Raw genomic sequence first — 25,093 nt, forward strand, 5'->3', positions numbered from 1 at the left:
ATCTTGAGAACCATAGGGCCTAGGATGACCAATTTTTTGCGTATGTTTGCCTCCAGGGGCCACGTAACCCATTCCATATGCACACATGTGCATAAACAGATACACACGCACACACATACATTCACAGTAATCATATGTATGACACATACACACACAGTACACATATGTACGCATGCACACACACAGGTGCACACACAAGCACATGCACACACACAGACACACACACACATAAACATAAACACGTACATGCACACATGCACACATTTCAATTTCTCAGAATTATGAACAAGCAAGATGGGGGTGGGGTTGTATACAATGTATTTTACATGTGAAATCTATGAACTAATCATGTTTTGGTACTTGTTGTCTAGCAGATACCAGTGAGAATTGAGTGTGCATAATGCAATTCAGTGAGACAGAATCATATACTGTATGCCTTTCACCTTTTGTTTTTAGCCAGCAGCCAGACCAGCAGATACCCTGACTATGCTGAATTACTGAAGCTAAGCAGGCTTAGTTAGTACTTGGATAAGAAACCTCCTTGGAAGAGTAGGTTCCTGCTGGAAGTGGTGTTGATGGCTGGCCAGTAGGTGGCACTCTTCCCTGTGGCCAAAAGCCACCAAACAAATATCAATCCCAATGCCTTATTACAGGGACGCTGTACTGCAGGAGATGTTTTCCTTTGCATGAATGTTAAATTGTCCTGACTTACCATGGTTGTTAAAGATCCCATGGCACTTATCGCAAAGAGTAGGTGGTTCCCTGATTTGCTTTATTTACGTACACATGCATAAAGACACACACACATGCACACACAAACATAAAAACACACACACACACAAAGACATGTAAACACACACACATAAAAACACACACACAAGACATGTAAACACACACTACACATGCACACACACGACACGCACAAATACGCACACAAACACATAAACAGACATACACACACACACACTCTCACACACATTAACCCACACATACAAACACACTTACATACACAAGCACACACTCACACACACCCACAAACAAAAAACACACACACAAAAAACGAACTTACATGCAGGCACACACTCAATAAACACACACAGAAGCACACATTTACACAAAAACAACCACACACTCTGCACACACTTAATTACAAACACACAAAAAAGGAACAAAGTAGGAAATGAACACGATTTGACAAGCGTGACTTATTTTTGTGGAAAAAATGGGCTGGAATGAACGGCAGTCATATTTTGTATCACTCTGCGGTACATCTAGTTGCTGTTGTTGTTGTTGGTAGTAGTTGTGATGTTTGGACATTGACCCTACGGACATAAAGGATCATAGGGACCGAGGTATGGAGTGGTGGTGGTGGTGGTGTGTGTGTGAGTGTGTGGGGTGGTGGGGGGGGGTTGATTTGTGACCTACTTGTGGACCCGAGCTCTTTAGAAAGTTGGACATAACATGATGTGCAAGCCTTGGCAGTCTACTCTAACACATCATGCTTAACAGAGCTTGCTCTGAGCCCCAGCCATTCTCACAAGACTGGGCAGCCCGACCTGCCAAATCAATCTGCGCCAACTCGGCTTCCTACCCACTTCACTTCACAATGTTTAACGCTGATTGCCAAGACACCGTATGTAAATATTGTGTTTATGTTAATCCCACGCAGAGCAAAAAAAAAACTGCTAACAGCTTAAACAGGCATAGATTCCTGATTGCTGACCTTAACCTGACACCGATGGATAAGTAGCCACATTTTATGTTCTTGCATTTGGTAGTAACTCAAGCGACTGGAGCCCGTTTGCCCCAGTAACAAAAGGAAGAAAATGAAGGATAGAGCGAAAGAAAAAATATTGGTGTAATAACTTATTTAAAGAGTCTCTGCAGAGGCGATGATTAAGAGAGGCCGCCTGCTGTGAATCTTTCAGACCCCCTGTCACCGTGCATAATTAACATAATTCCCTAATAAAACATACAGGATTGACTCAGTGGGCAAATTTATGTGGGTGAGTGGTGTGTGTGTGTGTGTGTGTGTGTGTGTTTGACCCACGTCATTAGCCACCACATGCGGTCTGGACAGGAACACACCTGAAGCTAATCAAAGCAATCTGTATGGTGTCTCTGTGTGTGTATCAGTGTGTGTGTGTGTTGATAGCAATTTTGATGAAGATCCAGTCAGACAGTGCTAGGAAAAATCAGGGGTAGAGTTTTATTCACAATGAACCTTTTTCACAGTAGCCGTTTTGACATGGAATATATGGCAGGCAGGTGTTAGTAATGGGTTCTGATTCTATTTCTTCACTTCATCCATTAAACTATCTGTCTATCAGCATCCATTAAACTATCTACCTACACTCAAAAAAATGATTTGTTGGGGTTACTTAATTTAACTATGACACCTATTTCCACAGATTTGAATTATGTAATTTGAACCTAATACAGGTAAATAGGACCAAAGAGCAGAAGTCAAGCTCAACCAATGAAAAACATTACTTTCATTCAAAGTATTATGAGTAGTTTACTTCAAAACTAATGAGTCTTGTTGAATCAATTGATTTTAAGCATGTAATTTAGACTTAATCTGTTATGTTGCACAAACTAATACCATTTATGTTAACTGGACAACTTTATTTACTTTAAATCAAATTTTCCTCACTCACACATAAGTGAACAGTTACAACTGAATTCTCAAAAAAAGGTGTTTATTTTATAGTCACAGACCAGAAATCAGTTATCATTTTCATTTTAGCAGCAAACTTAAACTTACTAATAACTGTATTAATAATTAAAGTGTTGTTGACGCCTCAAACACTACTGCATTTAGTTCTGCTGCATTTCTTTTACTGTCAAAATCCATACAATCCTCACAAAAAGGTAAAAATAGAAATAAGACTTAATGGCAGGGCAGATAAATTATCAAGACTTTACATTTTGTCACAACAGCCTTACAGTTCCACTGCAAAGCGTCAAATCAATGGACTCAAAGAATGTGTAGGCCACCGTTGAAGACAGTCCACATAGGAAATAAAACGTTTCAGCTCTACTTTTACAATTTTTGTTATACCAGTTTTTGTTTGACATCACATAATAGCTTGTTGGGGAAAAAACAAAAAAAATAAAGATGAACGCTGAATGACATGGTTCACAGATTACTGGTAACTTACTCAAGCATCTTGTTTTTAAGGGCTTGTACCTTTGGCAAAAGCCTCTGTCCATCCAAGTTGAAGAACACTTTCTGTATAACCTCAAATGAATTTTTGAGTTCACGAAGGTATGAAAGGTTCAATGTGTACATTAATCCAAACAACATAGCCGTTGCCACAGCCACACTCATCACAGAGCAGATGGTTTCAACACCTTCAATGATGACCCTGATGTCCTCTGGCTCATCGTCTAGTTCATGTCCTTCATGGCAAACATTGTAGATCCCCATTACTGTCTGCTCCATATCCTTTTTGGCTGCCAACCTATCACAGTCCTATGCAAGACCAATAAAAACAATTACTTATTTATAAAACTACTACAATGCTACCCAATTATTGCCTAGACTGTGCGGCCCAACAGTCTAATTTGCACCACCAGTCTAAATATTGGCCAAATAATATTTCAACCATATCTGATAAGTATACATGCTGATGTTTCAGTCTTTTATTTACATTAACTTTCATCGGTCAGTTCAGGTCAATTTTTCTTTAAAAACAATGGACATAAGGTTAAAGGAAACATTGAAGTGTTGGGTATAAGCTAAGGCAAGTGTGTGTGTTGTTGTTGCAACTGTGGTTAATGTGTAACAAATGTCAGACTATTGACCAGCATGTGCAAAAGATGGCATGAGGCCAAGTATAAGTGTGTAAAGAGTATGTGTTAGAGAAAGTAAAGTGTGTGTGTGACCAATTTAAAAGCCGTATACGTACGTGTGCTCACAGTGTATTTCTTGACAAGGTGCAATGGGTCCTCATTCAAGTAGACGCAAAGCACTTTGAGGATACACTCCCTTCAGACGTCAATGATGTTCTGTTGGAAGCACAGACAAACAGAAAACAAAAGAAATAAATACATGTTTACATTAGCATGACGTCACAACACAATCTATGCACAGAATAATAACTAAAAAGAAAATTCAATTTGATGCAACTGACTGAACAACCTCTGAAATGGGTTGCATGATGGTTCGAATGGTTCGGCCAGGGACTCCACCTTTGCTGTGGAACATCTTCATCAAGCTGTCTGAGTACTTATCTAGAATCATGTTTAGAAACTTTAATTCCAGTGGGACTGTTGTGACTCGAGCAAACTCATTATTGATCTGTAAAAGTGCAAAGGAAACAAAAAGAACCAAGCTAAGTATTTAAATTCCAAAACATTTCCTGTAAACTGTTTCTCCTCTTGGGTGTTGAGGACAATAGTTAACTTCAGCTTTTCTGTATTTTTTTTTAATGCTTGAAGCAGCATGATGCGGACCTTGCCGTTTGTTCTTCAAAGAATTTATACTCACTTCAGAACACCCAACACTTCGTTGCTTTGTGCGCAAGTTTGCCATCTTGAATTATTCTCAATTCCAGTTCGGTTCAGTTATTGCCCTAATTATCAAAAAGAGAAGGCAAATGCAATCACAGTAAATAACTAAGTTATCAAATATCAAACATCAGGATTTTTTTGGTGGTCACCTCCTACTCAAGTTAGTTACCTACAGTATGGAAAGGCAAAATCAACACTAAGTTAATACCACTTAAAACCCAAAACCTTCATCTCCAATGTTATAACATTTGGTGGCATAACTTGTCTTGGTACATGCCTCTGATATGTATGAAATAATTTTTCCTCTGAGGAAAGCTCAGCAAAATCACAAAACTGACAACTGTAGGTCAATAATTTTGTTCCTGTCTGTGAGGGTAATGAATGAGCTCGGTAAACATGGTTTTTCAAGCTATTCCATGTCCTGAAACTACATGGACAACTGGCATAAGTGCACAGGTAACAGGGATTCCTACCATAATGACCATGGCATAATTTACAGTGTTGTAACAATTTGTACCTGCTAGACTGTGAAGCACAGCATAGAACACCACCTAAAGAAAGATCTAGGAAAAGGACAACAGGTTATAAACACAGTTTATTCCACACACCCTGTGCTTCAGGCTAAGCCAAAAGCTTTGAATACTTTTCTACCAAAACAGTTTTGTCAAAACAATCTCTAAAAACTTTAATCTTTAACATATCAATCATATTCATGAACAACAACATTGCTGAATCCAACTTACCACATGAGGCATGGCCTGAATGCCAGGCAAGGCAACACTGGTAAAATCTGAAAGGGGTGGGGCACATTAATAATGATTTCAAAAGCAACTTTTGCGTCATTACCATATATTAATTAGGATAAATACGCCAGATAGATAGACAGATAGATAGAGATACTTTATTGATGCCTAGGGGAAATTCAAAACAAAATTAAAAAAAGATGAGTTCATTGGGTCAAATATAAAATATAAAGTATAGAATAAACAACACTTGAACGTCACAAACGACACCAAAAATACATTTAACTGCTGCTGTGTTCACATCTCCTCAGTCACAATAAACAGAGCCTGATGCCCAACGTGTTTGAACACTGTAGCTACCAACATAGCAGGGCATCCACCTGCTGCAACACGTTTTGCATTCATTTCTGAATTAGCTATTCATTAATGCAAAACGCCAGCGTTATCACAACCGTAGCAACTAGTCTAAAAGAACGGCAGTCATGCCTAACCTAACTTGACGTGTAATATCACCGACAATTTTTTTTAATTTAACTTACAACTACCGTTTCTGTAAGGCTGCATGGATTTGACTACATTAGCAGCGTGAACACGGTTAGCCATCTAGACATGTGACTAGCTGATACTAACAAATCACACGAAATACTTGGAATATCATTCAAATACTCACTTAGGTCAAAGTTTTGACAGTTTCGAACAGAATTACGATCTACTTAGCACCAACTGTAAATGCTACTCGCAGATGATAAAAGATGTAGGTTACTCACCAGTTAGCTTCGTTTTGTCGCTTCCAACGCACTTCCAGTTCAGTTCACCAACGTCTCTACACAGCATGACATGAGCGTGACCAAAAACTTCCGCCTTGATGTCACGCGATGATGTGAAGTGAGCATGCGCGAGAGATTTAATTGCATCAAATCACTTGTTACGTGTTTATTCAACAGAAATGAATTAAACTCCTCCAAATTTCCTGATATCTAATTTGGATTTAATTAAAACAACTATCTACATCTCTCTAATTAATCAGTTTTAGTTATTTCATCATGTTTCATTTATTTCTAACAAACAATACCCAGTTTTCATTTTTTTGAGTGTATGCACATCCATTAATTCACTATTAAATAATTTAAACTACTCAACTATTGAACTGTTCAGCTATTCCGACTGTCAGTTGTCATCAGGGCTTTGAACCGGTTCAAGGAACGAAAACGAAAACCGGGAACTTTTTGTATTTTACAGGGAACAGAAACGAAACCGGAAACATTATTATTTTTTATGTTCTGGAACAGGAACACTTATTTAAAAATAATGGTAACCGGTTAATACCGACTTTATTTCGTTCCTCAAAGTTTTCGTTGCCTAATTAACTAAAAAAAAAAAGTTATTATTTTACTGCGCACGTTACCATGGCGGCTGAGGTTCACTTCCTGTTTGACATCACATCAGACATTTGCTGACTGAATGGAAAGAGAGCGGTGGATTACAAAGTCTCCACTCCACATCTTAAATAAGAGGTAAATTACGATCCATCGTTAATTAAAACGCTCATTCCAAACACAATATCAATAGCTATATTTGTCAACTCCACGTTAATGATGGACTAGCGAACATTTGGCTAAATGGCCTATCCCCCCGACAGTTGGAATTTGTTGTTGCCCGAGTGGCATAACCACGTGTCTTAATAATGTGGTTACGTTTGTGTGGAAATTTTCTCTTTTAACAATAAACTACACATTTGAAATAATTGTAGGCCTATTTAATTATTATTATTATTAATAATATAATTATTATTATTTAATATTGGTTGTAATATTATTACATTTGGATTAAGCTGGATGAGAAAGATGTGACATAATTCTATAGCATTAAACAGCTGACAGGAACGAAATTAACCGTTCCGGGAACAGTATTTTTTTGTTCTAACCGGTTCGGGAACGTCAATTTATTGGTGGAACTCATAACCGGAAACGTTATAATTCCGTTTCTGTTCGGAAAGAACCGATTGGGAAAAAAAATCGGTTCAAAGCCCTGATTGTCATCAACTATGAATCCCGCCAACTGTATCCTCTGCCCACGTTTTCAAAATAAAATTCCTTACTACAATAATTACCTATTAAATAATTCTAACTATTTCAACTATTCAACTTTTTAACTGTTCAGCCATTCTAACTATCAGTTGTCATCAACTATGACTCCGGCCAACTGTTTCCTCTGCCCACAACTGTTTTCAAATAAAAGTTTAGCCATTATGTGATTATGTGGACACTGAACGTCACTGAATCAGATCCTGACTACCAACCAGGCAATCCAGAGGAGATAACCACTGACACAGAACATAATATTCCCCCTTATCTCTAAAGACTGTGTGTGTGTGTGTGTGTGTGTGGGAGAGGGGGGGGGGGGGTTGGGATGAGGGTATGAAAGCAGCTCAGATTTTCATCATCCCAAATTTTGATTACCGGTATGTGCCACCACTCACACCGAGTGCTGAAGGTTTTGGTGCCCTTCACCCCCCCCCCCCCAAAAAAAAAAAATGAATATGGAGTGATTATCCCGATTTAACAATGTTAATCCCACGTGTATTTGATTGGCCGAGGGAGACGGAGAGAAGGAGACTGATGGCAGGGATTTCTGAATCCTCACAGTCATCTCCCATCAGACGGATCAGCTTTGAAACTAAATTAACAGACAAATTTCACAACATAGAAGAAAAAGTCAAGGTCACCCATGAGATTATGTTTTAACACTATAGCATTAGCGTAGTGTCTTGAGAGAATTAGATGTGACTACTGCATTTTGTGACAAAAGTATACCACGCTGATGAGTTCTGAGAAGTGATGAGGTGATTCGATTTTTTACGGTGTTCGTATGACTGTATCCTAGAATGGCATGGAAATGAAATCCTATAGAAACCTTATAGAATCCTATATAAACCTTATCTTCCATGCTTACTCTCTAAGGCACACCACTGACATCCTCTTAAAAGGCTGTTCCAAGCCACCATTCTCAGAAGATGCCTTCACCCCAAATGTCATGTCTTATCAAACATTGCAGAAGCGAGACGAAATGTCGCCTGCGGTATTGAACAGGCTCAATGCCATACTCAGCACCTGCTCTTTCAAGTTCTTCCTTCAGGAGTCCTTTGTCATTGTCTTTGTCCCCCCAGGTACACCCGTGGTCCTTTTCCACTATAGGGTAAAACCCCAGTGTCTATGATTATTTCCATGATTGAGGCCGGAACAGGTGGCATCAGTTCAGCCCTAGAGTAGGGCAGGGCCAAATCGGGGCCGAACTGAGGACTTTTGGAATGGAATATGATGCAACAATAAAACCGGAGAAATGTTAAAACACCCCAGTAGCATTTGTTTAGAGATGCCTAGAGACAGAAGTGATTTGCTAATATTTGTAAAGAAATACGGTCTGCATAATATGAAAACTTTGCAAAAGAATTAAGGATACTGCTTCCAACAATTTTATGATTTTAAAATGACTTAACGTTTAAATGTCCTAGTAATTAATTTGACTTATGCTCGCAGTGTCGTTATTAAGCACTGTTTAGAACAATGGTTGCCAACCCATCGATCGCGATCGACCTGTAGATCTTTAGGACTTAGCCAGTAGATCCCGAGAATAACAGGAAAAATAAAAACACAGTCACCAAATTCCTGCATGTTTGCCAATGTTTTACAGGGCCTAAATTTCAGTGCTGGATTGCGGGTATAGCGCATGATTTATTCAAGGCCCGCAACTCTAGCCATAATGCGAGAAATTCCCGCACACATTTTACAGTGCTGTCTGATAACTGATAAGTAAAGGATAACAGCCGCCGAGGTGTCCTGTTATACGGAATTAATGGACGAGGGCAAGGGGTAAAGAACTCCCCGACTCGCAGCCTCCACCCGAGTCCATTAATTCTGTATAACTGGACACACCTCGAAGGCCATTATCCTGCTTATCACCCGGTTGCCACTGTAAAGCAAAGGAAACACGCAGTTCTGTTTTAAAAAGAAGCTCACTAGTTCAGCTTGTTGTACAACTTTTGTTGGCCCTTTAACAGCGATAGCATGGACAGTTGTTTACAGTTGATTCCATTGTTGCGCAGCTACAGACACGGAGCGCATCGTAGGCCTAGGCCTAGGTTAGGCCTACTTTCACTTTGTAGAGTGCACATTCATTACATTGTCAAATGTATCATGACGTGTTGTCACAAACACTTACTCCAATCAGAAAATCTAAATTATTTCTAGCATTGTTAGCTAATGTCCCCGATGTTACAGCTGCTTATGGAAACACAACACTGATGTTTAAGACTGGGGAAATGCCTTGGGCTGGCCCCGGGCCGTAATGGAAAAGAGCCACTAGATACACCATATCTCAGCATGGCTGCTTGAGACATGCAATGTTAATTATATAGCACATGCGACGACACAAGACCAAGCATAGGTAAATATCTTCCACCGCAGTAACAAGGAGTTTTCAAGTATCCAAATGTGTGTGCATGTGTGTGCAGTGTGTGTGTTACTTACACAATCCTCCACTGTGCCCAATTGCCTCTGCACATTCCTCTGTCTGTCTCCTATACCCCTTCCCTCTCCAAGCAGGGAGCCAGTTGGCTTAGTTTGGCAGCCCAGCGAGGGGCCACGCCACAGCGGGGGATGGGGGTGGCAGGTGGGGGGTGAAGAGGACTCAGCAGCCTCCCCTGGCTCCACTGCAGACCAACTAAACTTGAGCTCAGAGTCATCTGACTGCCAGGGTAGAGGATAGGACAGGGGACTGACAGCAGATTGATACTCTCCCAGGGGACGTCTGTCAACCAGTAAGATCTGTCCGGCAGCAAATCCATCCCTTAGGATTTCAGTATGGATGGAAATCAGATATGGAGATCTGGTGAGGATTGATTAAAGTTTAGAGTCAACTGATTTCATATAGACTAGACCGCTTGTCCTCTTCCCAGCAAATATGCAACTTTCTGGGAACGTTCCGTGAAGGTCACAAAAAATAAATCTTTAAAAGATGTTCTGGGAATGTCCTAAAGGTATTGTGTTGTGTTAGCCTAGAAATCTAGACGCACCCTAGCGGCGGCAAATTAATTTGCTTAGCCTGTACGTCTAGTATCGAACCATAGGAATTTCTATTGGCTTAACACCATGGATGTTCTCCAATCACAGCGCTCTATTTCGTTAGAGAGGCTTAAGGCGGGCTTAACAGGATAACGACAGTCCTGTGACGGTGATACATCTCAATGATATAGGATGGCCCCGCCAGGCTAGTGTTGTGTAGCTTTCAGAGAACATTTCCAGAACCTCACCTTTCAGCTGCTTCTGAACCTTTTGGGAATGTTCCCTGATGGTTATATTAAGGATACATTTTTTTATCCTTAAACTGACGTTCCCAGAACGTTCCTTAAAGGTATATTTTGTGCAACTGTCAGGGAACCTTTTGGGAACGATCCTTGGTGGTTATATTAAGGATACATTTTTTTTATCCTTAACGTTCCCAGAACGTTCCCTAAAGATATAGTTTTGTTCAACTGTCAGAGAACCTTTTGGGAACGTTCCCTGATTGTTATATTAAGGATACATTTTTTTTTTATCCTTTAACTGACGTTCCCAGAATGTTCCCTAAAGGTATAGTTTTGTGCAACTGTTAGGGAACCTTTTGGGAATGTTCCCTGATTGTTATATTAAGGATACATTTTTTATCCTTTAACTGAAATTCCGTGAACATTCTCTAAAGGTTTAGTTTTGTGTGCAACTGTCAGGGAACCTTTTGGAAACATTTTGGCCGATTTTTTGTATAATCAGTGCAGTAAGTAGATCTGTCATCGTGTCATACAGAGCTGATTTTGCCTAATGTGCCTGTGTGTGTGTGTGTGTGTGTATGTGTGTGTGTGTGTGAGAGAGAGAGAGAGAGAGAGAGAGAGAGAGAGAGAGAGAGAGACTCGTCGTGGGGGTTAGCTCGACCCAAAGGTTCAGCCAAAGATAGCCTAGCATTATACTTTTTTGCTCTCTGTCTGGTTCGACCACGGATTCAATATAAAGCACAGGAGCTGTGCTGATTTGGAAGCGTCTTTCATGTTAAGGTTGCAATTACACTTTGTAATTTAGCTTTAGCTAGTTCCCAGCATGCATTGAAAGTCAGTTGCCGCGTTTATTATTGTTTTGATTTCAACAATATCGTTGAAAGAGTTTAGCCTTCTCTTGCTGGTGTTTTGAATAAAAACATGATGGGATATGCCCATTGAAAATGGTTTAGGCTAGTTTATTGTGAAAAAAAGACACCGTAAATGTGAAAGTACTAGGTATAACCCGGTATAAATATAAAGCTGATTGATATTTGTGATATCTTGAAGGAGGACACAGTTATTGCTATCGCTGGCATGATGTAAGTACAAAAGTTTACACGCAAAGGGCATGATGAAGAGTGTTGCCACAGTTACCTTGAAAAAGTAATCTGATTAGGCTACTCCATTAAAAAGTAACTTACCGGTAGTTACTTTACTGATTACTTGATTCTAAAACTAACTAAGTTAGATTACAAGTTTCTATATTAGTTACATTCAGCAGCTGCTGACAACACCCCCCGCCGCCTCAACATAAAAATGACAGCCATGAATGAATGAATGTTTGCCAGTACTCACTTCATTGGAAGTGCATTTTAACAGTAACATAACATCAACTATATATCTCCTGACATTCTAAGTTTAACTTAAACATATTTCCTGAAAAAAATACATGTTTTTTTATAAAAAAAATAAACACAGTCTTTTGTAACTTCAATTAACATAAATACTTTTTTTTATAAAATATAAAATAAAGACAGTCTTTCTTGACCTAACCTAACTGTTAACACAGTAATGGCAGCTATAATCTACATTGTTTATAAATGTAACTGTTGAATTATTTTTAACATGTTTTGTTCACAGCATTAGAGCAGCAAGGAGTGGTTTTATAAAACAGTGCATAACACCACATGTAGGCTGATCATGTCTACTTTTGTTACTTTGGCCTAATCTTATGTTGTAATCGCATGTTATGACTGAAACAGGAGTGGGGCGAGTAAACCAGTGGTTGTACCTCATTCAGAGAAGGTTCTCAAACTTCTTGTCAGAAAGTCTATTTCTGAAACCTCCTTCAAACCTCCCAGACTGAAAAGCCGCTCCACAGGAACACTTGATGGGGTTGAAGTGTTATACTTCAAGAACATTTTCTTTATGTTTGAAAACTGATGCAGAATCTGAAGGTCATAGGCTGACCTCTGGTAGTCCATGACTTCCTTTTCTGCAGAGTAGGTATCCTCTGGCTCTGCCGCAAAAGTGAAAAAGTCCATCTCACCTTGGCTGGCAGATGATGGTGAGCACACTGGCAGGGCTCTGTGCTGCAGGAGCAGTTGTGCGGCGGCACTCTGCTGTCAGAAGCTCTTTTACTCGCTCCCTCCTACTTGCATCTCTCAGCCATCGGCGTTTTAATTATGGACAACTAACAGCTGTGAGAAGGGCATCTTTGTCGTCCAGCACATCGGCAAAACGAGTCTGGATAGCCTGAAAATATAATAATTGATATGTTTATGCCTACAAGGCCTACTATTTATTATGTCATTGAATTACTTGCAAACCATGCCTAATGTGGGATCAATATTATGGATGTAATTTTGTTTTATGTTACTTACTGACATTTGTATTCGTTTTAATCTTCTTTTGCAAATAATAATATTATATTATAATAATGAATATTCTGTTCCATATCCATGAATAAGAAATTTCAGAAAATCCAGAAACGACAAGCAGAGGTCAAAAACAGGCAGGATCCAAAACCGGAGAATAAACTTTATTCTAGAAACCTTGGTGAGTACTGTGAGTAAGTCTTTCTTACTCACAGTGAGGTCAGGCAACATACAACATAAACTGTGACAATCCAACAACAGCGGCAGAGTGTGATGCCTGTTAAAGAGGCGCTCTCCAGAGGTTCCTGCTGACAACTACTACCTCCTCCTCCTGTCATCCTCTCTCTCTCTCTCTTTCTCACTCTCTCTCGCTCTGCCTTCATCTCTCTGTCTGTCTGCTCCGTGTGTGTGTGTGTGTGTGCTGCCCTCTGTGCGATGAGGAGATTTGCATGCAGGTGGTGGCGTCAGAGAAGCTGAGATGAGACCTGACATTTATGGAGCGTGTGGATAAGGAATGGGTTCCCAGTTGGGAAGAGAGGCTCATGTGTGTGTGTGTGTGTGTGTGTGTGAGTTGATGAGTATGTGAGAGAAATGTACATTTCTGTGTGTGTGTGTGTGTGTGTGTGTGTGTGCTGCAGGGTGGTGAAGCCATGTACATGAGTCTCCATCTACCACTTAGACAGCTGTGTGTCTGGTAGTATCTCTCCCACCGGAGGTTTGAGTGAAGGCATCAATTTAAGCCTAGCGCCCCCTGGAGGCAGCACCTCACACCTCTTCTGCCATTCACCTTGACACCCACCTCCCTTCTGTCCTGCAACAGGGGAAATTTGCACACACACACACACACACCCTGTCAGTCTAATTAGCCCTAATCTCCATGGTGTTAGCCAGTGTGTGAGTGGTGCCAGGGTGGGCACCTGGCGCTGGGGAGGTCCTCTGCCCTCCTGAAAATGCTGCAGCAATTAATGGTTTAAGACGTAACCCTAATGCACTGGAGGATTACTTCATTAAGAATATAAGCGTCTCTCTCTCTCGCTCTCTCTCTCTTTCTCACACACACACACACAATATTTCTCCCCACCCCTCTGTTTCCTGTGGTCTTTATCTCTCTCTCCTCTTTCCCTCTCTCACTCCCTGTCTAATTCTCTTCTCTCTCTCAATCTATTGTTCTCTCTCCTTCCTGCTCTCTGTTATTCTCTCAATTCTTCTCCTCCCCTCTCTCTCTCTGTCTCTCATTCTATAACTCGCTCTCTCTTTCTGAAAACAGGCTGGCAGAGGGACGTGAGGGACCTCATGGGGAGGCCAGTCAGGGACTCAGTAGGAGGCGTCCACTTGTTTATTTTCAGGAAAAAGAAAGATGGATGATGGTTTATTTGCGGAGAACTTGCACGCATTTCTTTTTTTTTTTGGTGGGGGGGTGGGAGGTAAAGTGAGTTTGTATTGAGATTCAGTCTGGGTAATTCCATCCCGTCCTGTGTTTGGTTGTTCAGTAGATATGGTCATATATGTTCAGAGTTTTGCCGGTTTCTCAGGCTTACAGCTGGAAAGGATGTGTTTGGAGAGAGAGAGACAGAATGAGAGAGGGAGAGAGAGAGAGAGCCAGAGAGAGAACACTCCTATTGTTGTTGATGATAAGGAGAAAGATAAACGCTCATGCTTTTCTCGTTTTATCTCGGACAGAGTGAGACAGCGATTCATGGCGACTATTACCTTAGATGGACTTTGGCAGGGTCTTCAACGGCATGGCGCAGAAAGAGAAATAGATATCCCTCTGACTCAGGAGTTGTTGTTCTCTTCGTCTTCAAATGGCACCTCATTCCCGTTCATTTGATCTGAAGCAGGGAGGGATAATTAATCTGGTTGTGGGTGATTTGTGTGCTGTGTTTCACCTCAGGAGCTCTCATCAGTCTGCAGCCACTCCCCTCCTTGTTAACTGGCGAGTTGTGAAATGCACATTTTGCCTTTACGGCACTGTAAAACACAGCCATCCGTCTCGTCCCCAAGATGTACCTGAGCGAGGGTTTGTTCTCTTCAACACTCACCGCTGGCATGTAGCCTCACTTTCACCTTGTTACCGAGTGTGTGCATGTACTCTATGTGTATGTGTGTGTGTGCATACGTGTATGCATATTGTCTATGTTCATGTGTGTGTGTTTGTATTATCAGCAAAGACAGGGACTGGAAGTTATGAGTGTGCCGTGGGGGGATGTCAGAAGTCGTTGATCATGAACGGACCTACCTGCTACTGTAATATCCCACAATAATGGGCTGAGCCTGCAAGGACGGATGGACCAGTAGTAGTGCATTATGGGATGGTGGTGACGGTGTAGGGCACTAAAGGTCAAAACAAAACGCCCACACACATTATCATAGGTGGCGTCCATCCTTATTCCCACATTAGAGTGTTCAGGGGCTGACCACAACAATAGGCATATGCTCACATAATGACTGAGCTGTGTGATAGATATGTAGTCTATTATGAATGCATTTCAAAATAGCCCTCTAGCCTACTTCATGAGCCTGTATGAAAGCACATCAGGTTTCCCAAAATTCCACAGCACACGAGTGTGTCTTGGCACACCGGCTGAGAACCACTGGTGTAGGAGACAGATATGAAAGGAAAAAAAGATGATGGTCCTACAATCTGTGTGTGTGTACAGTATGTGTGTGTGTGTGTGTGTGTGTGTGTGTATGTGTGTGTCCTCCGCCTCAGGAGGCGTTTCCGTGGTAGCTGACAGGTGGTCCATCTGGTGGAGGCAGCGTTCTGCTGACAAACAGCACAGAGGTGTGGTCAGCGCAATCACTTACACTCCACACGGGCTAACATCCATATGCTGCATGAAGTGCTCCTATAGAGTGTTAGAGAGACAGACAGAGAGAGAGAGAGAGAGAGAGAGATCTGCTGATGTGTGTACTATATGTTAGGATTAATTGTCCTATAAAATTACTGTTTTGGCAATACTAGGGCCTATTCATTATGCCAATAAAGCACTTTGAATTTGATATGGAGAGAGAGAGAGATAGAGAAAGAGAGAGAGATGTTTGTTTTGTTTTGCTGTGGTGCTCTTTATAGTGCACTGTGATGTTGAAGTAATGTACAAATGCTCCGTTTGTTTTCTGCATGTTTGTGTTGTGTCTACATGTATGTCTCCTGCATCAGCCTGTTTGTGATAAGCATTTCTCAAACTCTCTTTTCTCAAACTTCTTACATTATTTGTTTTTACAAGTACCAGTAATGTTTTAGATTTTATATATTTGACACCTCCTTCTTGCTTTTTATTTTTTTTATTTTGAAGCACATTTAGTCTATGCTTGTCACGTGAAATGTGCTATATTAATAAACGTTACTTGATTTCCTTTTATCCCCTGATGTCTGACGTTTGGGGAGTATGGAGAGAGACAGCGAGTGTGTGTGTGTGTGTGAAAGAGAGAGAGATTAAAGAGGCACGAGGCAAAGGCAGAGTAAAGAGAGATTAAACAGGTTGAGCGGCATCTCCCCTCTCCTCTCTTCTCATCTCCAGAGATCTGCTCAGTCCACTTTCTGATTGATGAGTGCTGTTCCCTGTCACACAACTAAACACAGAAGCAGGTCAAGACCCCCCCCCCCCCCCCCACCAAAGATGCTGCAGCTAAATGAGCCAGCATTTATTCATTGTAATAACGTGCCCACTTATCTCAAGGCCATAAAACCATCCAGGTCCAATTTTCTGCTATTGAGCGCCTGTGTATTAAATCTCCCATTTGCTTGTATCTTTGCTCCTTATTTGGGGAGTATTGACAATAAATAATCATTTGCTGCATGGTGACCTGATAAGGCCAAATTGCAAAGAGAGAAGGGAAGAAAAAAGCGAAAGCTAAAATGGGACAAATATCTCATCTCCTCCTCCTTACGCTTGGTGTTCTGTTTTTGCTTCTGTCGATATGCCAGGAGCAGCCTGGACGTCGGGAGGAATTTAACGTGATATGCAGGCCGCCCAGGATCTTTGTCATTGGCCTCTCGTTAAGATCAAGAGGGAATAAGTGACTCAGGTGTGTTGAGTGGTCTTTTGGCTCGGCAGTTGAAGTGCAGTGTCAGCAATGTCCAGCATCCTGCGTGGCCTTCCTCTTCATGAAGAGGCTTGGGATTAATGAAGCATTTTTCACGCTTTGACATTTGCTTTGGATAAAAATGTGTGCTAAAATGAGGGGATTTGAACAGAAAAGGGAGGGGAAAAAAGACCCTCCAAGGGGCCAGTGCATGATTTGTGTTGAAGAGAGGCAAACTTTTGTTGAAAGGCCCTTTAGTCTTGCCGAGTCAAGCTCTTGGCTTCGCTCTCGTCACGGAAAGCTGGACACATAAAGCTGCCGAATAACAGCTTCAAACAGAGCAAAGGCTAATCCCTCACACCGTGTGTGTGTGTGTGTGTGTGTGTGTGTGTGTGTGTATGTGTGTGTGTTGACGTACATATATTTTTGTCAGTGTTTATGTACTTACATAATCCTTGATGACAAAAACTCAACATTTTCTTGACATGCTCTGAGGTAAAACATAACTTTACTTCAAGGTAGTTGAAAGTTGAAAGTTCTGGTCAATGTGGTAGCCTTCCGGAAGACAACAGCCACTTCTCCTCAACCATTCTCTTCTCTTCAACATTTCCAGTGTTTTGTAACCTGCATCTACATCTCTATAGAACATGAGAAAAGAAAAAGTGTTCACCAGCGCCTTCAACAAAGCTTCACTATTGTGTATCATACGCAGTACTCTAACACAGCTTGTTTGTTGATGTTTTCACAAAACTAACTGGTAAGGATATCAATTTGGACCTATGGGAATAGGAATATTATATTTGATAATATCATTTTGGCATGAACACGAGATCAATTATAAAGCACACTCATTTCAGCTGGGTAATCTGTTGCCTATTTCACTAGACAGTGAGGATATCTAGGTGCATCCTACAAAGCTTTCTCAATATTTCCTGCAAGGGATCACAGGCATGAAAACGGGTCAGGGGTGAAAAAGGTGAGAAGGGCGTGCGAAGAGGGAAATGGCCGTTTCATAGCAAAACAAGCGTGAGAGAGTGACATTGTTGCCAATAGTGCATAGCTTCAATGGAGTATGAAGTTGCCTAAAACCAGAGATTTATAAAGAAAACAAACTACAAAATGACTAATTTATACAAAAAATACCTTTATTTCTTCTTTTTGGCTTTGGCCTAAGTGTGAAGGGGCCCACTTGCGCTGTTTGGCAACATGCTTCAGCCTGGCCCTCCTCTCCTCCTCAGTAATCAACATGAGTTTTCTTTCTTTCTTTGTGCCTGAAGTTATCAGACATTTCTGAAGATTTCATAGGCCTAATGGACACTTCATAGTAGACTATTAGAATAAGTCTGAATAAGATAAGTCTAAATATTTGTTGGACCAAACCAGGTAATAAATAAACTTGGGTAGGGTAGACTAGGCTTTAATTTGTAAAATTGGTTTGAAATGTTTTAACCTGCAGCCTAGGCTACTTACAGATTGTGGCATTGTGCTAGTGTGTTTAACCAACCAATAAAGTTGTGTGAACAGTGTTCACATTACATGTTAAACCCTGTAGACACAGACTAGGCCTTCTGATCAGGCCACTGAACGTTTTTTAAAAGACCGCATTACCATGTCAAACACTGCTTTGTCTCTGAACTTGACAAAACGCACCAGCCCAGTTTAGGAGCATTTAATTCAACTATTTAGTTATTCACATTAGCCTTTGCTATACTGATAAAGTATGCCTGCTTCACCTTTTGTCGATCTAGATTGCTCAAACTGCACATATTCATCAAATTAACTCGTTATGTCTATATTTCTGTCCAATATCGCTAACTTTAACAACAGCCTATATGCTACGTTGCTACACCAATCTCAACGTCTTTTTCTGACAGAAGTTGAAAGTTTCAACTAGTCCACCTGTGACATCGATAAGCATCTCTTCTCGCCGGGCTCACATTCCAGCTGATATTTCAGACGCATATCTGCAATCACACAGACAGGGAGGCTATTCCGGCGCAAGCGTTCTGTTCGCGTTGCATCTGCGGCAAAAATTAGCTTCCACTGTTTAATAGGTTAAATGCATAGGGGCTGAATTCACATAATCGTTGCTGGATCAGACAAGTTTTTAATTGGGCTCTTGACTTACAACGCATCAAGATGCGTTCGCGTCTGCGCATAATTTGTAAAATAGTTGTAACCCCATAACCCCCATATTTTCTCATCGGATCTGCGTGAACCACGTAAGTCCCCTATTTTGGATTCAAAACGGCGAATTTCGCCGAAAGGTGAGGAGTTTTCATGCCTGGGATCATTTTCCTGCAATGTGAAATTGTGGCAATGATGCAGGCAGAGCTCTTGTGGTGAATTTTCATGAAGATCCCATGTGTTGTCAGGAGGAAGCCGAAGGATGGTGTTGTGTACATGCGCAGACACGACACAGGCCTACTGCAGATTATTTAATCATATTTGTGACAGCTTGGTGAGCTCATCCACCAATATAATTTATTGAGTGTATACTGATTGGCTACAAGGGGGTCTGCCATTTACATAGGGGGCAGACACCCGGCCAGGGTTGGCCATACGAAAAAAGGAGGTGTTTTGATAACATACAAAAACTTTCCCCAAGAGGAAAATCCTCAGAACGTGCGCACCTTCTCCCCAAGGCCTGGGTCGTGGAGTCTCCGCTGCAGAGGACATCCATCATTTGCAACTCCTGCCTGTCGACACTTAGTCTCTGTGCATTTTTCAGAGCTGTACCCAGGAGGACTTGTGAATAAAAGGCCTCAAGTGGCCACTTCTCATCTCAGAATGTTCTCCGCTGTTTTTTGTTCAGAGTGCTAAGTTAAAAGTTAATAGACAGTGATTTTTTCCACGAAACTCTCAGCTGTAATGTGTTTTCCGAAACGTTTATTGCACAAGTCCTGGGTAAAGGGAGAAATGGGAATTTCCACGTTTATGAAATGATTGTGGCCTGATCATTCTGAAGCTGTCAAAAACCTCATCTGATGGTGGATGCAGATGGAGGCTCAGCAGAGTCAGGCCCACACTTGATAACTGTGTTGGTTGGCATCACTACCAAAGATGACAAGCACACTTTTAATAGTCTGTCTTTTTAGGTGAGTGTCCCCCAGATGGAGAATGGAAGATGTCTGACATGGTCAGGTTAGCACCAGGAGCTAAAATGGTCTGCTAAATGAAGTAATATTCCTGATGAATCCAAAATTTGATCATGTTGCACAAATTATCAGCTCTATTGCATCTATATATAAGGACCTCTATAAAATAGGGTTTATAAATATTATAATACTATATGTTCCTGGTATTGTTCATAGCACTGCACTAGTACATATGTCTGTCCATTAACCATGCCCTTATTACAGCACTGGTGTTGTTCTCGTCTCACTACAATGACCATAATGCTTTATGTTTTAAATATGTTGATATGGAATTCGGTACAGACCAATCGGATAGAGAGCCGAAGTAACGCCCTTCTACTTCCGGTCCATGGGACCTATCTTTCAAAAAATTATGAACGGGAGTTAATGGAGAGATAACAATTATTTTTTGGTCCAGTTTGAATTGTGCCACGAATTTCACATATGATGTGTGTGAATTTAAAATATATTTTTTCACGTCAAGAAAGTACTGTTGTTCGATAGACTTCAAAAGTTATGTTGGTTTTGTGCGAATCCACTCAGTGGACTACATATCTCGTCTCGAACGATGTACGTCACCAACGTAATGAAACGATAAGAGCTGTTATGCTAGTTAACGGTTGCATCTTGCTGCCTGCTATGTCACTTAACAGTATGTAATGTGTCTATGGACGAATACAACTTACCTGATGTGTGGGGGGTCGGGGGGTCGGCGTCTGAGATGGTCGTTTGCGTTTGAGCTCTTCGAGAAACTTTAGAGAAGTGGTTAATACAACTAATAATAGTTCATTATTTTCGACACAGTGTATGGGTGACACGCTTTTATAAGTTACTGTATTGAAATTGTGTGTATGGGTAAGAAAAAATTGAAGAATAGAGGAAAAGGACAACGACACTGGAGGTAGTGCTATTGTTAGTGTTAGCTCTGGTGCTAACTCTCCGTTAGACTCTGGGGAAGAAGATGCTAGAGTCTGGTTCGACCCAAGCCCTTCGCTTGACAGCCACATGTCAGACACCCCCGAGAAACCATTAAACAAAAAAAACTAAACGTGAAACGGGGACGGGATTGGCTAGTAGAAATGAGAAGGATTGGGATATTCTAACTGCTATCCGAGAGCTCTCCGGTAAGCATTTGCCACTTTCAAAAAAATTTCCGCGATTGAAATGACGACGCAGGCTACCTCTAAACAAATTGAGAGCTTATCTGCGACAGTGAAGCAACTGGTGATCGATGTGGGGGAGAATAAGAAAGAGCTGCACTGTTTGCAAAATGAAGTTCAAACTTTAAAAGAGGTCAATAAAACAATGAAAATAACTGTGGATGAGTGCTGCCGTTATAGTTGGAAGTCTCTCTTAAAACTTCACGGCTTGAATGAATCTGACGGGGAGAACGTGAGAAAGAGGGTCATAGATGTCCTACAGCGAGTGGCACCTGAAATCTGTGACAGTCTGCATACTGGAGTTGACATTGCACATTGTCTGGGTCCTCAACAAACTGGGAAGAACAGATCCATCATCATTCTCTTCGCTATGTGTAGTATTCGAGATGCGGTCTGGTTGGCTGCCAGGAATTGCAAATATCTACGTGAGTCTCATCTAAACATCACAGAACCCCTATCCCCCGAGGACAGAGCTGCTAGGAATAAACTGTGGCCTCTGGTTAAAAAGGCACGAGACGAGGGTAAGAAAGCTTCCTTCAGGAGTTCATATGCCCTCATTGATGGAAAGAAATACAACGTCTCTGAAGTCATATGAAGACATCATTTGTATTCACTCACTCCTTTATTCACAATGAGTCGCATATTCAGACCCATAGATCTAATACAGATGTTTTTTTTTTATTTTCTTTCTCTCTCTTACTTTACACTATTCTTCCCATTCTCTTTATAAGGAGTCATGTTGACTGTTATTCATGTTAATGTGCACCCAGATTTATGCTCAGTTCTACTTTGTGGTGGCCACTTTCATAAGAATGGAGATTTTCTATTTTGAGTTGACATCAAAAGAATGGAGTAGGGGACTTCCTGTGACGACATGGCGGGGGCAGCAGCCTGATTCTTAAGCTCCCCGAGGAGAACTTTTAAAACTAGCCAAACCTTAACTAAACTTTATATTTTCTGCACAAACTACTCACAATAATCTACCGCAATGTCAGGCAGCCGAAAAGACACAGAGAAGAAGGGCAAACTACCGAAAAAAGACGAGCAACAGAATCCAAAGGACGTGGAAGAAGAGAACATGGCGACAGTGCTAGCTGAGTTGCACACACTACGAAAGGAACACGCCGAAGCCTCTAAAGAAACTAAAAACTCCTTAGCAAGAGTAGAATCCGCACTTGCTGAAGTGGATGAAAGGACGACAAAATTGGAACGATGAGTGAGTGAATACAAACAGAGGCAGAGTGACACAGAAGATAAAACGCAAAGAAATGAGCGAGCCCTTCACTACTTGCTACAAAGAGATGCTAGCCTTTCAGCAAAATGTGATGATTTAGAGTCCAGAGCAAGACGGAATAACGTCTGTATATATGGGGTGAAAGAAGATGAGGACACTCACGGAGACATGCTGAGTTTCATAAATGATCTCATTCGAACCTCATTGTCACTACCAGAGGAGCCCAGTTTAAATATAGTGAGGGCACACCGCTCATTGACTATGAGACCGAAAGATCCAGCAAGCCCCCCGAGGTCCATCATCGTTAGATTTCTAGACTACAGAATCAAAGAAATGGTAATCCAGGAAGCATGGAAGCACCGCGGAGGAGTGTCATACAAGGGGCATACGATTTTCTTTGACCAGGACTACACATCAGACGTCCAGAAGAAACGAAAGCAAGTAAGAGACGTGATGAAACTGCTTAAAGAAAAGAACATCAAAGCTCAGTCGCCATTCCCTGCAAAGCTGAAAATTCACCTGGAATCCGGAACGAAGACCTTCGCGACCCTCACAGATGCGGCCACAACACTCGGAGAGTTGGGTATCCATGTTCAACTGGACGAACGGGAGACGCTCCGGGCCGAACTTTTGGAAAATAACTGGACTGAGGCTTCAACATCCAACAGAGCGAATTAATGACTAACGCAGATCTGAAGAGCATTGTTTCTGAAGGCCGTTGATGGACAGAGGAAACTGAATTGTGAGTAGCGATCTAAAAAAAAAAAAAAAAGGGACTATGACACGATATATCTTAACATTGTTTGGCTAGTTTCATCATTTAAAGTTATTCAATAAGGAATGACTCAATTGCGGGTTTTTTTTTTCTTCTTTTCTTTTCCCTCTGTGTTGGCAATAGGCCATCTCATAGGCGACTTATCAGCGTAGGCTATAGTTGCAACAGCACTTTATGCTCATCCCCGGAGACTGGTCACAACTCTCCGTTCTTGTTCAGACTGATTTTATGTTTGTTAGAACAGTCGGGCTTTTGGAAGTTTGTTTTTTTCTTGTTCTATTTGTGTGTTCTTATTTTCCACAATGGTGGACGTTGTATGCATTTTTTACAATTAGGCAGTCACATAAGGTGCCTTGTAAACACGGGTATGGATGGACCTACAATTGTCATGGATAATCTGACTATAGTGAGTTATAATGTCCATGGATTAAACCATCCTATCAAAAGGAAGAAAATATTCTCTCAGTTAAAAAAAATGCAATGCTCAATTGCACTATTACAAGAAACCCATTTACCAGAGAGTGAGCACTTAAAATTAAGTAGGGAATGGGTCAGTTTAGTGTACAGTGCATCAAATGGGAGAAAAAGAGGGGTGGCTACTTTAATTAACAGAAATCTGGCTTTTATTACAGAGAAGGTGATACAGGATAAATCAGGTTGGTATGTCATGGTTGGAGGGACAGAGGTATCCATATTGAATATATGCCCTGAACGAATATGACCCAATGTTCTTTAGAGACATCGCTAACATCATTGCAGGCAATTTAAAAGGGATATTAACTAGATGTACCGCAGAGCGGTACAAAATATGACCGCCGCCCAGTCCAGCACATTTTTTCCACAAAAAAAATCACGCTGAAAGGCCTATATGATTCTAACTGTCTCACTAAATTGCATTATCCACACTCAATTCTCACTGGTATCTGCTAGACAACAAGTACCAAAACATGATTAGTTCATAGATTTCACATGTAAAATTCATTTTATACAACCCCACCTCCATCTTGCCTGTTTATAATTCTGAGAAATTCTTGATTGTTTGTGTTATGTTTATGTTATGCGTGTGGGTGTGTGTGTGTGTGTGTGTGCGTGCTTGTGTGTGTGCCTGCGTATGTGCCTGTGCATGCAAGCGTACATATGTCTACTGTGTGAGTATGTGTCATACGTATGATTACTGTGAATGTATGTGTGTATGTGTGTGTATCTGTTTGTGCACATGTGTGCACATGAAATGGGTTAACATGACCCCTGGAGGCAAACATACGGAAACAAATGGTCATCCTAGGCCCTACAGTTCTCAAGATATTCACAGAGAACTGTGTCTGCCCTACCCTCCTTTCGGGGGGTCCAGTCCAGCGGGGGGGCTACAGATCAAAATGAAAAATGACGGTTCCATTCTATCCATGTGGGGGTACATGCCCACCAAGTTTTGTGTACCCCGGTCTTTCAGTGTCCCGGGAATCCTTGTTGGTGTACGTCACTTAATGTACACATAAATTATTTTATTGTAAGGCCCCCCCATGAACGAAAGTACACAAAACTTGGCATGCATTTGGAGGGTGTCATAATGATCCTACACTTTTAATTTCGTGCAGTTTTGACCTTGTCAGCCAGAGATATTGTGATGAAAACACCTAATTTTTTGCTTTTTAATTTTTAACTAGGTGGCGCTATACATGAAATAAGTGGTAATGGGATGGGTTGACATGCCCCCTTAAGACCAACATACATAAAAAAGGTGGACCTCCTAGGCCCTACGGTTCTCGAGATATTCACAGAAAACTGTCTCCGGCCACCTACAGGCCAGTTGGTGTATAGTAGTGCTGCCGCGATTAGTC

At 41.2% G+C, this 25,093-nt stretch overlaps 1 long non-coding RNA gene across 1 annotated transcript; it reads right to left on the reverse strand.

The window, feature by feature from the left end:
- Positions 1-2,685: 2,685 nt before the first annotated feature.
- Positions 2,686-6,353, reverse strand: LOC143114397 (uncharacterized). Its single transcript, XR_012984910.1, has 7 exons — positions 6,029-6,353; positions 5,262-5,308; positions 5,036-5,081; positions 4,496-4,580; positions 4,148-4,306; positions 3,915-4,014; positions 2,686-3,478 (listed from the first exon to the last, which is right to left on the reverse strand). It is a non-coding gene; the product is annotated as an uncharacterized LOC143114397 (long non-coding RNA).
- Between the last annotated feature and the right edge of the window lie 18,740 nt (positions 6,354-25,093).

The sequence above is a fragment of the Alosa pseudoharengus genome, unplaced genomic scaffold, assembly GCF_046254945.1.
Source record: "Alosa pseudoharengus isolate Yale_2024_CS ecotype anadromous, Long Island Sound unplaced genomic scaffold, YU_APseudo_1.1 YU_APseudo_1.1_scf_9, whole genome shotgun sequence".
Classification (NCBI taxonomy): domain Eukaryota; kingdom Metazoa; phylum Chordata; class Actinopteri; order Clupeiformes; family Clupeidae; genus Alosa; species Alosa pseudoharengus.